The sequence below is a fragment of the Narcine bancroftii genome, chromosome 2 (genome assembly GCF_036971445.1).
Source record: "Narcine bancroftii isolate sNarBan1 chromosome 2, sNarBan1.hap1, whole genome shotgun sequence".
NCBI lineage: Eukaryota > Metazoa > Chordata > Chondrichthyes > Torpediniformes > Narcinidae > Narcine > Narcine bancroftii.
In genome coordinates this window covers 13,528,122-13,540,726 of record NC_091470.1, presented here as the reverse complement: position 1 = coordinate 13,540,726, position 12,605 = coordinate 13,528,122, and the positions used below count along the sequence as shown (strand labels likewise).

The window sequence follows — 12,605 nt, the reverse complement described above, 5'->3', positions numbered from 1 at the left end:
ATCACACCGAATCACTCCCACTATAAATGTCGGTCATCAAACTGACTCAATCCCACTACAACCGTCGGTCATCAAACCGACTCACTCCCACTATAACCGTCGGGCAACAAACCGACTCAATCCCACTATAACCATCGGTCATCAAACCAACACACTCCCACTTGAAACCTACGGGAACATACCCACTCTCTCCCTCTATAACCATAAGGCAACAAACCTACTCACTCCCACGATAACAGTCAGTCAACATACCAACTCACTCCCACTATAACCCGTGGATGCATCAAATGGACTCACTCCCACTACAACAGTCAGGCATCAAAGCGACTCAATCTAACTACAACCGTCGGTCATCACACCGACTCACTCCCACTATAATTGTCGGGCATCAAACCGACTCACTCCCACTATAACCGTCGGGCATCAAACCGACTCAATCCCACTATAACTGTCGGTCATCAAACCAACTCACTCCCACTATAACCGTCGGGCATCAAACCGACTCAATCGCACTATAACCGTCGGGCATCAAACCGACTCACTCCCACTATAACCGTCGGGCATCAAACCGACTCAATTGCACTATAACCGTTGGGCATCAAACCGACTCACTCCCACTATAACCGTCGGGCATCAAACCGACTCAATCGCACTATAACCGTCGGGCATCAAACCGACTCACTCCCACTATAACCGTCAGTCATCAAACCGACTCACTCCCACTATAACCGTCAGTCATCAAACCGACTCACTCCCACTATAACCGTCGGGCATCAAACCGACTCAATCCCACTATAAATGTCGGTCATCAGACCGACTCAATCCCACTATAACCATCGGGCATCAAGCTGACTCAATCCCACTATAACCGTCGGGCATCAAACCGACTCAATCGCACTATAACCGTCGGGCATCAAACCGACTCAATCGCACTATAACTGTCGGTCATCAAACCGACTCACTCCCACTATAACCGTCGGGCATCAAACCGACTCAATCGCACTATAACAGTCGGGCATCAAACCGACTCACTCCCACTATAACCGTCGGGCATCAAACCGACTCAATCGCACTATAACCGTCGGGCATCAAACCGACTCAATCGCACTATAACCGTCGGGCATCAAACCGACTCAATCGCACTATAACCGTCAGTCATCAAACCGACTCACTCCCACTATAACCGTCGGGCATCAAACCGACTCAATCCCACTATAACTGTCGGTCATCAAACCAACTCACTCCCACTATAACCGTCGGGCATCAAACCGACTCAATCGCACTATAACCGTCGGGCATCAAACCGACTCACTCCCACTATAACCGTCGGGCATCAAACCGACTCAATCGCACTATAACCGTTGGGCATCAAACCGACTCACTCCCACTATAACCGTCGGGCATCAAACCGACTCAATCGCACTATAACCGTCGGGCATCAAACCGACTCACTCCCACTATAACCGTCAGTCATCAAACCGACTCACTCCCACTATAACCGTCGGGCATCAAACCGACTCAATCCCACTATAAATGTCGGTCATCAGACCGACTCAATCCCACTATAACCATCGGGCATCAAGCTGACTCAATCCCACTATAACCGTCGGGCATCAAACCGACTCAATCGCACTATAACCGTCGGGCATCAAACCGACTCAATCGCACTATAACTGTCGGTCATCAAACCGACTCACTCCCACTATAACCGTCGGGCATCAAACCGACTCAATCGCACTATAACAGTCGGGCATCAAACCGACTCACTCCCACTATAACCGTCGGGCATCAAACCGACTCAATCGCACTATAACCGTCGGGCATCAAACCGACTCAATCGCACTATAACCGTCGGGCATCAAACCGACTCAATCGCACTATAACCGTCGGGCATCAAACCGACTCAATCGCACTATAACTGTCGGTCATCAAACCGACTCACTCCCACTATAACCGTCGGGCATCAAACCGACTCAATCGCACTATAACCGTCAGGCATCAAACCGACTCACTCCCACTATAACCGTCGGGCATCAAACCGACTCAATCGCACTATAACCGTCGGGCATCAAACCGACTCACTCCCACTATAACCGTCGGGCATCAAACCGACTCAATCGCACTATAACCGTCGGGCATCAAACCGACTCAATCGCACTATAACTGTCGGTCATCAAACCGACTCACTCCCACTATAACCGTCGGGCATCAAACCGACTCAATCGCACTATAACCGTCAGGCATCAAACCGACTCACTCCCACTATAACCGTCGGGCATCAAACCGACTCAATCGCACTATAACCGTCGGTCATCAAACCGACTCACTCCCACTATAACCGTCGGGCATCAAACCGACTCAATCGCACTATAACCGTCGGGCATCAAACCGACTCAATCGCACTATAACCGTCGGGCATCAAACCGACTCAATCGCACTATAACTGTCGGTCATCAAACCGACTCACTCCCACTATAACCGTCGGGCATCAAACCGACTCAATCGCACTATAACAGTCGGGCATCAAACCGACTCACTCCCACTATAACCGTCGGGCATCAAACCGACTCAATCGCACTATAACCGTCGGGCATCAAACCGACTCAATCGCACTATAACCGTCGGGCATCAAACCGACTCAATCGCACTATAACCGTCGGGCATCAAACCGACTCAATCGCACTATAACCGTCGGTCATCAAACCGACTCACTCCCACTATAACCGTCGGGCATCAAACCGACTCAATCGCACTATAACCGTCAGGCATCAAACCGACTCACTCCCACTATAACCGTCGGGCATCAAACCGACTCAATCGCACTATAACCGTCGGGCATCAAACCGACTCACTCCCACTATAACCGTCGGGCATCAAACCGACTCAATCGCACTATAACCGTCGGTCATCAAACCGAATCTCTCCCAATATAACCGTCGGGCATCAAACCGACTCAATCCCACGAAGTCCGTCTGGCTACAAATCGACACACTCCCACTATGACCGAAGGGCTACTAACTGACTATCTCTCACTACCACATCGCGGTTGAAAGTGACTCCCTCGCACTGTCCCCCTCGGCCAAGAGACTGAGTCCCTCCCACTGTCCCCTTTCCAGGTCTTTACTGGCCATGTTGCCAGTGTGGGTTGGAGCCGTTGTTGTCAGGTTGAACGGTGACTGGGACCTGCTCTTTGTCCAAGTGGAGAGAGTGAAACCCTGATCGTCTCAGCTTCCAGCGGATCTGTTGCTCTTTTCTTGGCAACTGGTTGAGAAAGTTGCGTTTCAGTTCAAGTCCGTTCTTGCCAACGTGAGCTGGTCTGAGCCCACCCTCCACTCTCCGCCCCCTTCAGCCATGAAGCCGGACCGGCCTTTCTCTCCCTGCTGCAGGTCTCCGAGTCCCTGGGCCAGACTCCGCCGAGCCGGGCAGCCTCTGCCGGCGGGGGTCGATGTTGGGGGCTTGAGCCCTCCTCCAGGGCTGCGTCCATGAGCCATCGCCCAACCGCGGGCTGGAGAGAGGTGGCACCGACCCGGGCACCTTGTGGGCAGAAGCCCAGCCGCGCTCGCCCCCTTGATGAAGGGCTGAAGCCCACTCCCCGTCTGTCTGCGGACCCTCGGCTGAGGAGCCAGGTTGGGACGAGGAGAACTTTAAAGCAGAAAGTTTGCAAGGCGGCCGGGATTCCCAGGCTCCCGCTGAAAGTCTTGTTGTTCCGAAATGTCACCTCCCCTCGGGGGCTGAGAGCCGCGGCCCCGCACCGCCCAGCGCACCTGGCCTCCCCTTCCAGGAGGGCGCTCACCTGTCGGCCCCTCTCGCACCTGGACCGAAGGCGAGACCCTCCCCTCCGCTCAGCCCCGGCTCTCTGGGCTCAACCACTTTCTGGCCACAAAGTTAATCGCCCGACCTTCGCTTCATTCCAGAATCGCAGCGTCTGGAAGTGCCCCCCCACCAACCCCCCCCAACCCATCCCCTCCAACCCCCCCAACCCATCCCCTCCAACCCCCCCCCAACCCATCCCCTCCAACCCCCCCCCCCAACCCATCCCCTCCAACCCCCCCCAACCCATCCCCTCCAACCCCCCCCCCCAACCCATCCCCTCCAACCCCCCCCAACCCATCCCCTCCAACCCCCCCCCCCAACCCATCCCCTCCAACCCCCCCCAACCCATCCCCTCCAACCCCCTCTCAACCCCACTTCAGTATCATCCAGGCGAATGAAAGTCCAAACTTACTCCGACTTCCCTGCCCTCCATTGGAAATGCGAGCGGCGGCGAAGAGCAGTGGCCGGTCCCGCCGCAGCTGCAACCGCGGTCCCGCCGTGGGACAGTGCGAGCCGAGCGCCAGAGCCTCGCGGCTTCAAGTGCAAACCCAGAGGAAGAAGCGACAGAGGAGGAGGCGTTAGCGACTGGAGTCGGAGGGTGTGTTTAAACCCAGGTCCAAAATGTGGCTCACGCAGACGCTCCCAAGCACGAGGATTACAGCTCTGAGTGGGATGCGAAGAAGGGCGGGAATAAATGAAACGAGGCCCTTCTGGGATATAGAAAGGAACAGAGGGGCCGAGGTGTCGTCGCTGACACAAGTCAGGCACATTCCCCCCGCCCCCTGGGAAATGAGAACCAAGAAACTCGGATGGGACCTGTGGTGAGATGTAATGACACCACTAGGCCACCAGGGGTCAGCCCGGTGACCTTGTCTATAAAGCCGTCCAGAGCTGCAGTCTAGCCTTCCAGGTTGGTCTTGCAGAGAGACAAGACCCTCTTAGTGTCCATATGAGTTTATTAAAGCCGCCTTATCCTCGCACTGCTGGTGTGGTTATTGTCAGTACAATTTAATAAACTCATATGGACACTAAGAGGGTCTTCTCTCTCTGCAAGACCAACCTGGAAGGCTAGACTGTAGCTCTGGACGGCTTTATAGACAAGGTCACTGGGATGACCCCTAGTGACCTAGTGGTGTAATGACATATCACTACAGAACCAATTCCCCTCCCCTCTCCAGTTTCACCATTACCTCAGGATCTCTGACCTGCTCCACCCATGACCACCCCTCCCTCAATTCATTTAACTTCCCAGAAATCTTGCCACCTCTGCTTTCAATTATCTCAGTGAGTGAGCCTCCACACTCCTCTGGGTCGAGAATCCCAACCACTGAAGAGGTTTCTCCTCTTCTCAGCCCTGAATAGCCCACTCCTTATCGACTTCCCATCCAAAGGGAGCATCCTCCCTGCAACTAGCCTGTGGCTGCTCCCTGTGAATTTTATGTTTTAGTAGCTTTACCCCTAGAGAAAGAAGCCAGACTTTGCATGTTTGATGCTGATGACCAAAGAGTTAAAAACTCTGATGTTAACAAAAAAATGGATTGAACATAAAACTAAACTTAACATATCAGCCAAAGGTCAACTTTTTAAATCTAAAAGTCAATTTTACATTCATGGTGATAAATCTGTTCAGTTTCTGACCAACCAATTGAGAGGATTTGGTGCTATATGTCACATCATAAAGATTCATAAAGGTAATGGTATAATGACTTCAGATCATTTGGAGATAAATGATACATTGAAAAGATTCTACTCCAAACTATATTCTTCCAAATGTCTGTTGGTAATTTGATGAAAATTTTCTTAGATCAATTGAATATCCTCAAGATTTCCTCAGATTGTCAAACCAGACTGGATGAATCTTCCTCACAAGAGGAAATAGCAGTATACAGCGACTGTGTCACAGTATGAAACGAAGAACGAGAAAATGATCAGACGTGGTCAAGTTGAAGTTCTGTAAAAGTCATTTACTCAAATGCACTCACAGCTTTTGAAAACCGCATGTACTCCAAATGATGTCATAGCCTTGTGACATTGTGACATCATTCAGAACCTCCCGAGCCAGTTCAAATAAGCTTCCAGTGAGCCACTACATGGCACCCCCCTCTTGAACTGGTGATAGGAGGCTAAACCTCTGGTGCCATTACTGTCCACCACTCTTGGGCGGTCATCTGTGCCTTCACATCAGGGGTCATAGCAAGGGCTGATCAAGGTCAAAATGAGTGGGCTTTAGTCAGTCAATTGTAAATGTCTCTGGATGCCCCCAATGTCTAGTACACAAGTTGTACAATTGTTTTGTAGCTCTCTGAAGGGGTCCTGTAAGGGTGGCCCATGTGCACCTCTACACATAAACACAAACTCACAGTCCTGGAGTTCCTTTGGGATGAAGAGTGTCATTGTTCCTTGCCTTGACATGGGAATTGGGGTCACTTTCCCAAGTTGGTTCCACAGTCTGCCTACGACTTCAGTCGTTGGCACATCCTGTCCGCGTGCTGTGGGCACGAATTCCCCAGGTACAATGAGCAGGCCTCCGTAAACCAACTCGGCCATTGAGGAGCTGAGATCCTTCTTGGGTGCCACACATTCCCAGGAGGATCTCAGGCAGCTCATCCACCCAATCAGATCCCTGGAGGTGGGACATCAGCCTTCATGTGCCTATGGAACTGCTCCACCAGGTCATTCGACTGTGGGTGGTGGGCTGTCGTGTGGTGGAGGTGCATTCCCAGCAGTCCCAACAAAATGTCCCAGAGTGCGGAGGTAAACTGTGGTCCTCTGTCGGACGTGTTGTGTGTGGGTAGGCCGAACCGAGATACCCAGGCAGAAATAAAAGCTCTCAGCATGAATCGGTAGATGAGTCCATCATAAGAATGGCCTCCGGCCACTGAGTGAATCTGTTGATGACTGTTAACAAATACCTAGACCCTGGTGTCACCAGAAGCAGTTTGACAATGTCGACATGTCGATTTTGAGCTGCGGTGGCTGGAAAGGCTGAAGCGGTGTCTTCACATGCTTTTGCACTTGTGCTGAATGCCTCTGCACATCTTTGCCCACCTGTTTTTTAAGTCCATGCCATACAAACTTGTCGGCTATCAGGTGGAGGGGTGGGACAGTCCATGAATGGCATCGAAAGTGCAACATCTCCATGAAGCAGGGATGATAGGGCGAGGCTGACCTGAGGAAACATCGCACAGGAGAGTGCTACTTTGCAGCCCAAAAGCTACATCCTCAAGTTGCAGGCTCGTGACAGCAGTTCTATAAGCCAGGAGTTTGTTGCCCTGGCGTTGAGCTTTGGTGAGCGCCATGGAGTCTCTACCCGGAGAGAAGGTACGTACTATTTGAACGAAAGAATGGGACAGGGCATCAGCCACCAAATTACTCTTACTGGAGATGTGTTTAATCCTGGTTGAAAACCAGATAGGTGGGATTGCTGGCAGGCTGACCAGGGTCCTGATGCCTTCGCGAAGGTGAACGTTAGTGGTTTGTGGTCAGTAAAAACTGTGAAGTTCCTGACTTCCAAGAAATAGCAGAAGTGTCTGACCACTAGGTAAAGCACCAGCAGTTCCCTATTGAATGTGCTGTATTTCATTTCAGTAGAGTGAAAGTGCCTACTAAAAAATGCTAGAGGCTCCCATTGTCCATTGGTGTACCGTTCCAAGACCCCACCTACTGCTGCGTCGGATGCATCTATTGTCAAGGCGGTTGGTGCATCCATTTGTGGGTGGATCAACAATGTTGCCTTCGCTTGGGCGTCTTTGGTCTGCTGGAATGCTACCGTTGTCTCCTGTGGGTGACGGCAGAGTAAACACAGATGTTGCTCTTTGTGGGTATGGCTGGTGACGAGTGTGTCGTCCAAATATATGATAAGGAAGTTTATGCCATGCCCCACTGTGTCCATTAGTCACTGGAATGTTTGTGCAGCATTTTTAAGCCCAAAAGACATTCCCAGAAAATTGGAAGAGGCCGAATGGTGTCATGATGGTGGTCTTAGGCACATCCTCTCGGTGTGCACCAAGCCAATTTTAGGAAATATCCTGGCCCCATGAAGTTTAGCTGTAAAGTCCTGTATATGGGGCACAGGGTAGCAGTCTGCAGTGGTAGCACCATTGAGATGCCTGTAATCCCCGCAGGGTCTCCATCCTCCCATGGCTTTGGGCCACCATATGTAGCGGGGAAGCCCACGGGCATGTAGAGGAGGCCTTGGGTGAAGATGTGGTGTGCGATGCCATGTTTGGGTGTGGCAGTGGAGAACTGGGGAGAGACAATGTCCGGTAACTCTTCAAGGAGTTTGGTGAATTCTTTGTTCGCGTACTCCCCAGCATCCAGGTGCGAGTTGGGTAGTTTGGCTTTTCCAAGGTGGAAAGTCTGGAACATTGTGGTGTTCCTCAACCAGTGCCCTTTTGTCCACGGTCAGTGAGTGGGCTCTGAGGAAGTTGGTAAATAGCAACAGCTGGGACACAGCAGCAAGAATGAACTTCCATGTGAACTTATTGCTGCCTAATTTTAGGGGTATAGTCCATGTCATACGAATCGAATTGATATTCACCACAGTGATCACCAGACCTGTGCTCCTGGTATGCATGTCGAAGCCTAAAGGAGGAAGGACACTTACCTCCACACCCGTGTCGACTAGAAATTTGGGCTGGGAAAGTTCATCCCAAAAGTATGGTGGCCAGCCACCATAGCCATTGTCACGGAGTCATGCTTGTCCGGGGTGGAGGGGGGGGGGGTGGAATTGCACCCTTGACACTGGCACTCATAGAGCCTGAGCCTTTGGGCGTGATGCAGCACTAATTTCTGTTGGCCTTATGCCTTGCTGTTTTGTGCGCCACAGAATGTCTGCATGGGCATTCACTGTTCAAGGGTTATCAAAGTCCTCGTCAACCAACATGAGGCAGATTTCTTCTGGCATATGGTCTAAAAACAACTGCTCGAAGAGCAAGCAAGGCCTATGGCCATTTGCCAGTACCAACATGTCATTCGTTAACTCCGAAGGGGCGCGATCCCCCAGCCCATCGATATGGAAGAGCTGTGCAGCTCATATCCATCATGAGAGACCATAAATCTAGAGAAGGTGGGCTTTTAGGGCTTGATACTTGCTGGGAGCTGGTGGATCCTGAAGGAAATCCACTACTTGACCGGCCGCGTCCTGGTCAAGGATGCTTACCACATGAGTGGCGTCCACTTCTATCTTGCAAATGTGGAACTGCACCTCAGCCTGCCAGAACCAAACTTCAGGTTGAGTCGTCCAAAAGGCAGGCAGTTTGAGTGAAACTGCTGCGTAATTCCATGTTGGGTCCAAAATCCATTTGAGCCCGTTGGGGTCACCAATGCAGCAACCGTGTCACAGTGCGAAAAGAAGACCAGGAAAATGACCAGATGTAGTCGAGTCGAAGTTCAGTAAAAGTCATTTACTCAAACGGTCACCCCGCACGTTCTGAATCATGTCATGACGTCACTCAGAACCACCTGAGCCAATTTGATTAAGCCTCCGGTGAGCTGCTACAGATTGCTATTTCCTCATTACAATCTGGAAAGGCCCCTGTGTATTTTTTTCAAGATATCTTCTCAACTGCTCCCAGTTTACCTAAAGATGGTGTTTGCTGATTCATTTGAAATCAAATTTCAAAGGATAGGCTTCCGGACTCATTTAATGAGGCTTGCATACCTTTAATTGTGAATTAAGTTAAGGGCACAACCGAATGTTCCTCCTGTAGACTAATCTCCCTGTTAAATGTTGATGCTAGAATTCTGGCTAAAACTATAGCCAATAAGATGGAAAACATTTTACCGTCAGTTATTTCCAAAGATAAGATGGGTTTATTAATAACCGATAATCCTTGTAGTGCTCGTCGAAAGAACCAAAGACTTGTTGATCCAAACCAAGGCTTTTATTAACTAAAAGACTGGAGCATATCACAAGCAGGTCGACCAGTCCAGAATAACCTGGTCTGGCGAGGAGCAATCCTTTAAGACCTGCCAGTAGGTGTGGCTACACTCTCAGCCAATCACAGTCATCCTACACGACCACCTGTACATAGACACATTGGTGATAGAATCTGTACGATCACAATCCTATTTTAATATACGTCACTTAATAAATATTATGTATTTGCCATCCAGGAAATCTCTTGAATATATTCTTTCATTGGATGCTGATAAGGCTTTTGATCAAATAGGATGGACATATCTGTTTACAATCAGTGAATTATTTCATTTTGGTTCTGATTTTATTAGATGGGTTAAATTTTTGTATTCATGACCCTCTGCCACAATTCTTACTAATTTACAACAATCTCAGCCTTTCGATCTGCAGTGTGGCACTCAGCAAGGATGCCAGTTAAGGCCTTTATTATTTGATTTGGTGATTGAACCATTGGCAATTGCATTCTGTGAGTGCAAAGACATGTTGGGAATATGAAGGAAAGCGATTGATCAGTGCAGACGATTTATGCAGACGATCTCTTATTTTGCATTTCAAATCCAATTGCTTTCATAATTTAATCACTTCTCAGGAGATAAATCAAATGTGTATAGAAGTGAACTTCTTCTATTGAATTTTTCTGTAGCAGTGTTGCTGGGATGCCCTAAACAGAGTGACCCACAGTCACCAGAACGGGTGTTACCACTGGAGCCATTGATCAACTGAATAGCTCATGAGATTGTCTTGTGTCTTGAAATTAAGCTTGTGTAAATTTCTATAAATAGGTCACTCCATTTTTTGATAAGGTTCCACATGGAAGGTTAGTAAGCAAGGTTCAGGCGCTAGGTTTTAATGTTGAGATAGTCAGATGTGTTCAACGGTGGTTAGAGGGTCATAGTGGATGACTGTCTGTCAGGATGGAGGCCGGTGATGAGCGGTGTGCCTCAGGGATTGGTGTTGGGTTCCTTGTTTTTTGTCATTTACATTAATGATTTGGATAACGGGGTGGTAAATTGAGTTAGTAAATATGTGGACGATGCAAAAATAGTGGGGGGGGGGAGCGTTGTGGAGAGTGAAGATGGTTTTCAGGGACTGCAGAAGGATTTGGACAGCTTAGAAGGGTGGGCTGAAAGATGCAGATGGAGTTTAATACTGAAAAGTGTGAAGTGTTTTATTTTGGGAAGAATAATCAAAACTGGACATATGCAGTGAAGGGAAGGAGATTGAGGAATGCAAAGGAACAGAGAGATCTTGGAATAACAGTTCATCATTCTTTGTAAGTGGAATCTCATGTAGATAGGGTGGCGAAAAAAGCTTTTGGTACGCTGACCTTTATAAATCAAAGCATGGAATATAGGAGTTGGGAGGTGATGTTGAGACTATTCAAGGCATTGGTGAGGCCAAGTTTGGAATATTGTGTGCAGTTCTGGTCCAAAAATTATAGGAAGGATCTCAATAAGGAAGAGAGGGAGCAGAGAATATTTACTAAAATGTTGCCTGGATTGCAGTATCTAGAATACGGAGAAATATTGATTAGTCTGGGTCTTTATTCATTGGAGCGTAGAAGGTTGAGGGGGGATTAGATAGAGGTATTTAAAATTATGAGGGGGATAGATAGAGTAGACGTGAATAGGCTCTTCCCCTTGAGTGTAGGTGAGATTGGAACGAGGGGTCATGAGTTAAGGGTTAGGGGGCAAAAGTTTAGAAGTAACATGAGAGGGAGCTTCTTCACTCAGAGAGTGGTGGCTGAGTGGAATGTCCTTCCAGAAGGGGTGGTTGCAGCAGGGTCAATTTTGTCATTTAAGGAATAGTTGGATGAGTGCATGGATGTGAGGGGGTTGGAGGGTTATGGACATGGAGCAGGTAGGTGGGACTAGAGATCACTTAAATCGGTGTGGACTAGAGGGGCCGAGGTGGCCTGTTTCTGTACTGTAATTGTTATATGGTTAAATAGTTCGGGTATGGTTTGGTGAAACTCTTTGTCTGTCCTTAATTCTCAGTAAACTCAATGGGAGTTAGGGTCCTCAGCTACTTGTGCAGCCCAAACATTTTGGACACAGTTACAACATATTTTGGCGACGAGGCTGAAGGAAAATGTCAGTAACAATGGAACAGTTCAAGGCTGTCCTCAAATAACAGCAAGAGCGTTTTGAACTGATACAAACGAAGCTAATGGACCATAAATGTCCGTTGGAGCTTCAATTATCGAGGAAGGTGAGCCTGCAGTTAAAACAAATTCTGCAGACGCATTAATGAACTCTATCCCTGAGTTTAAGTATGACTCAGAGTCATGCACTTTTGAAACTTGGTCAAAAAATATGAAGATTTGTTTTCAGTCAACTTTTCCAAGTTCAATGAGGCATGGAAGATTAGGCTGTTGTTAAGAACACGAGCGCTACATACATTTCATTCTGCCAAAACTTCCCCGGGAGCTCAGTTTCGGGGAGATACTCAAGGTAATGGCAGAAATATTCGGTGAACAGACATCACTGTTCAATATTTGGTATCAGTGTTTTAAAACAACCTAGAGAGATATCGAAGATTTTGTGGCACACACAAGAACGGTGAATCGACAGTGCAAGTGTTTTCAACTCTCTATGCTGACTGAAGACCAATTCAAGTGTTTAATCTTTGTAACGGGAATGCAGTTGCACCATGATGCAGATCTCAGAATGTGGTTGTTGGCGAAGATTGAGCAGGCGTCTGACATGAATTAATTTAAAACTCAAAAGCAAAATGGTGGAAGCAGCAAGACCCATCTTCAAGTGATGTCCAGACAGTCAAGTCAGCAGACCACACTAGACCACATAAATGTGTGGCCCGCCCAGCACCTGTTGGAATTGCAGTGAGTGGCCCTATGCCCGTGACTGCCCGT

At 48.8% G+C, this 12,605-nt stretch overlaps 1 protein-coding gene across 3 annotated transcripts in view; it reads right to left on the bottom strand.

The window, feature by feature from the left end:
- The window catches only part of LOC138753211 (ovarian cancer G-protein coupled receptor 1), a 115,160-nt gene that overhangs the window by 55,284 nt on the left and 47,271 nt on the right, over positions 1-12,605 (bottom strand). For 2 of the 3 annotated variants that reach the window (XM_069915894.1, XM_069915891.1), the window contains exon 1: positions 4,226-4,582. The exons of the other annotated variant lie outside the window; for it this stretch is intronic. The gene's annotated coding sequence lies outside the window, so the exon portion shown is untranslated. Of the gene's footprint in view, positions 1-4,225; positions 4,583-12,605 lie in introns of those variants that run through there. 3 annotated transcript variants of the gene reach the window in all.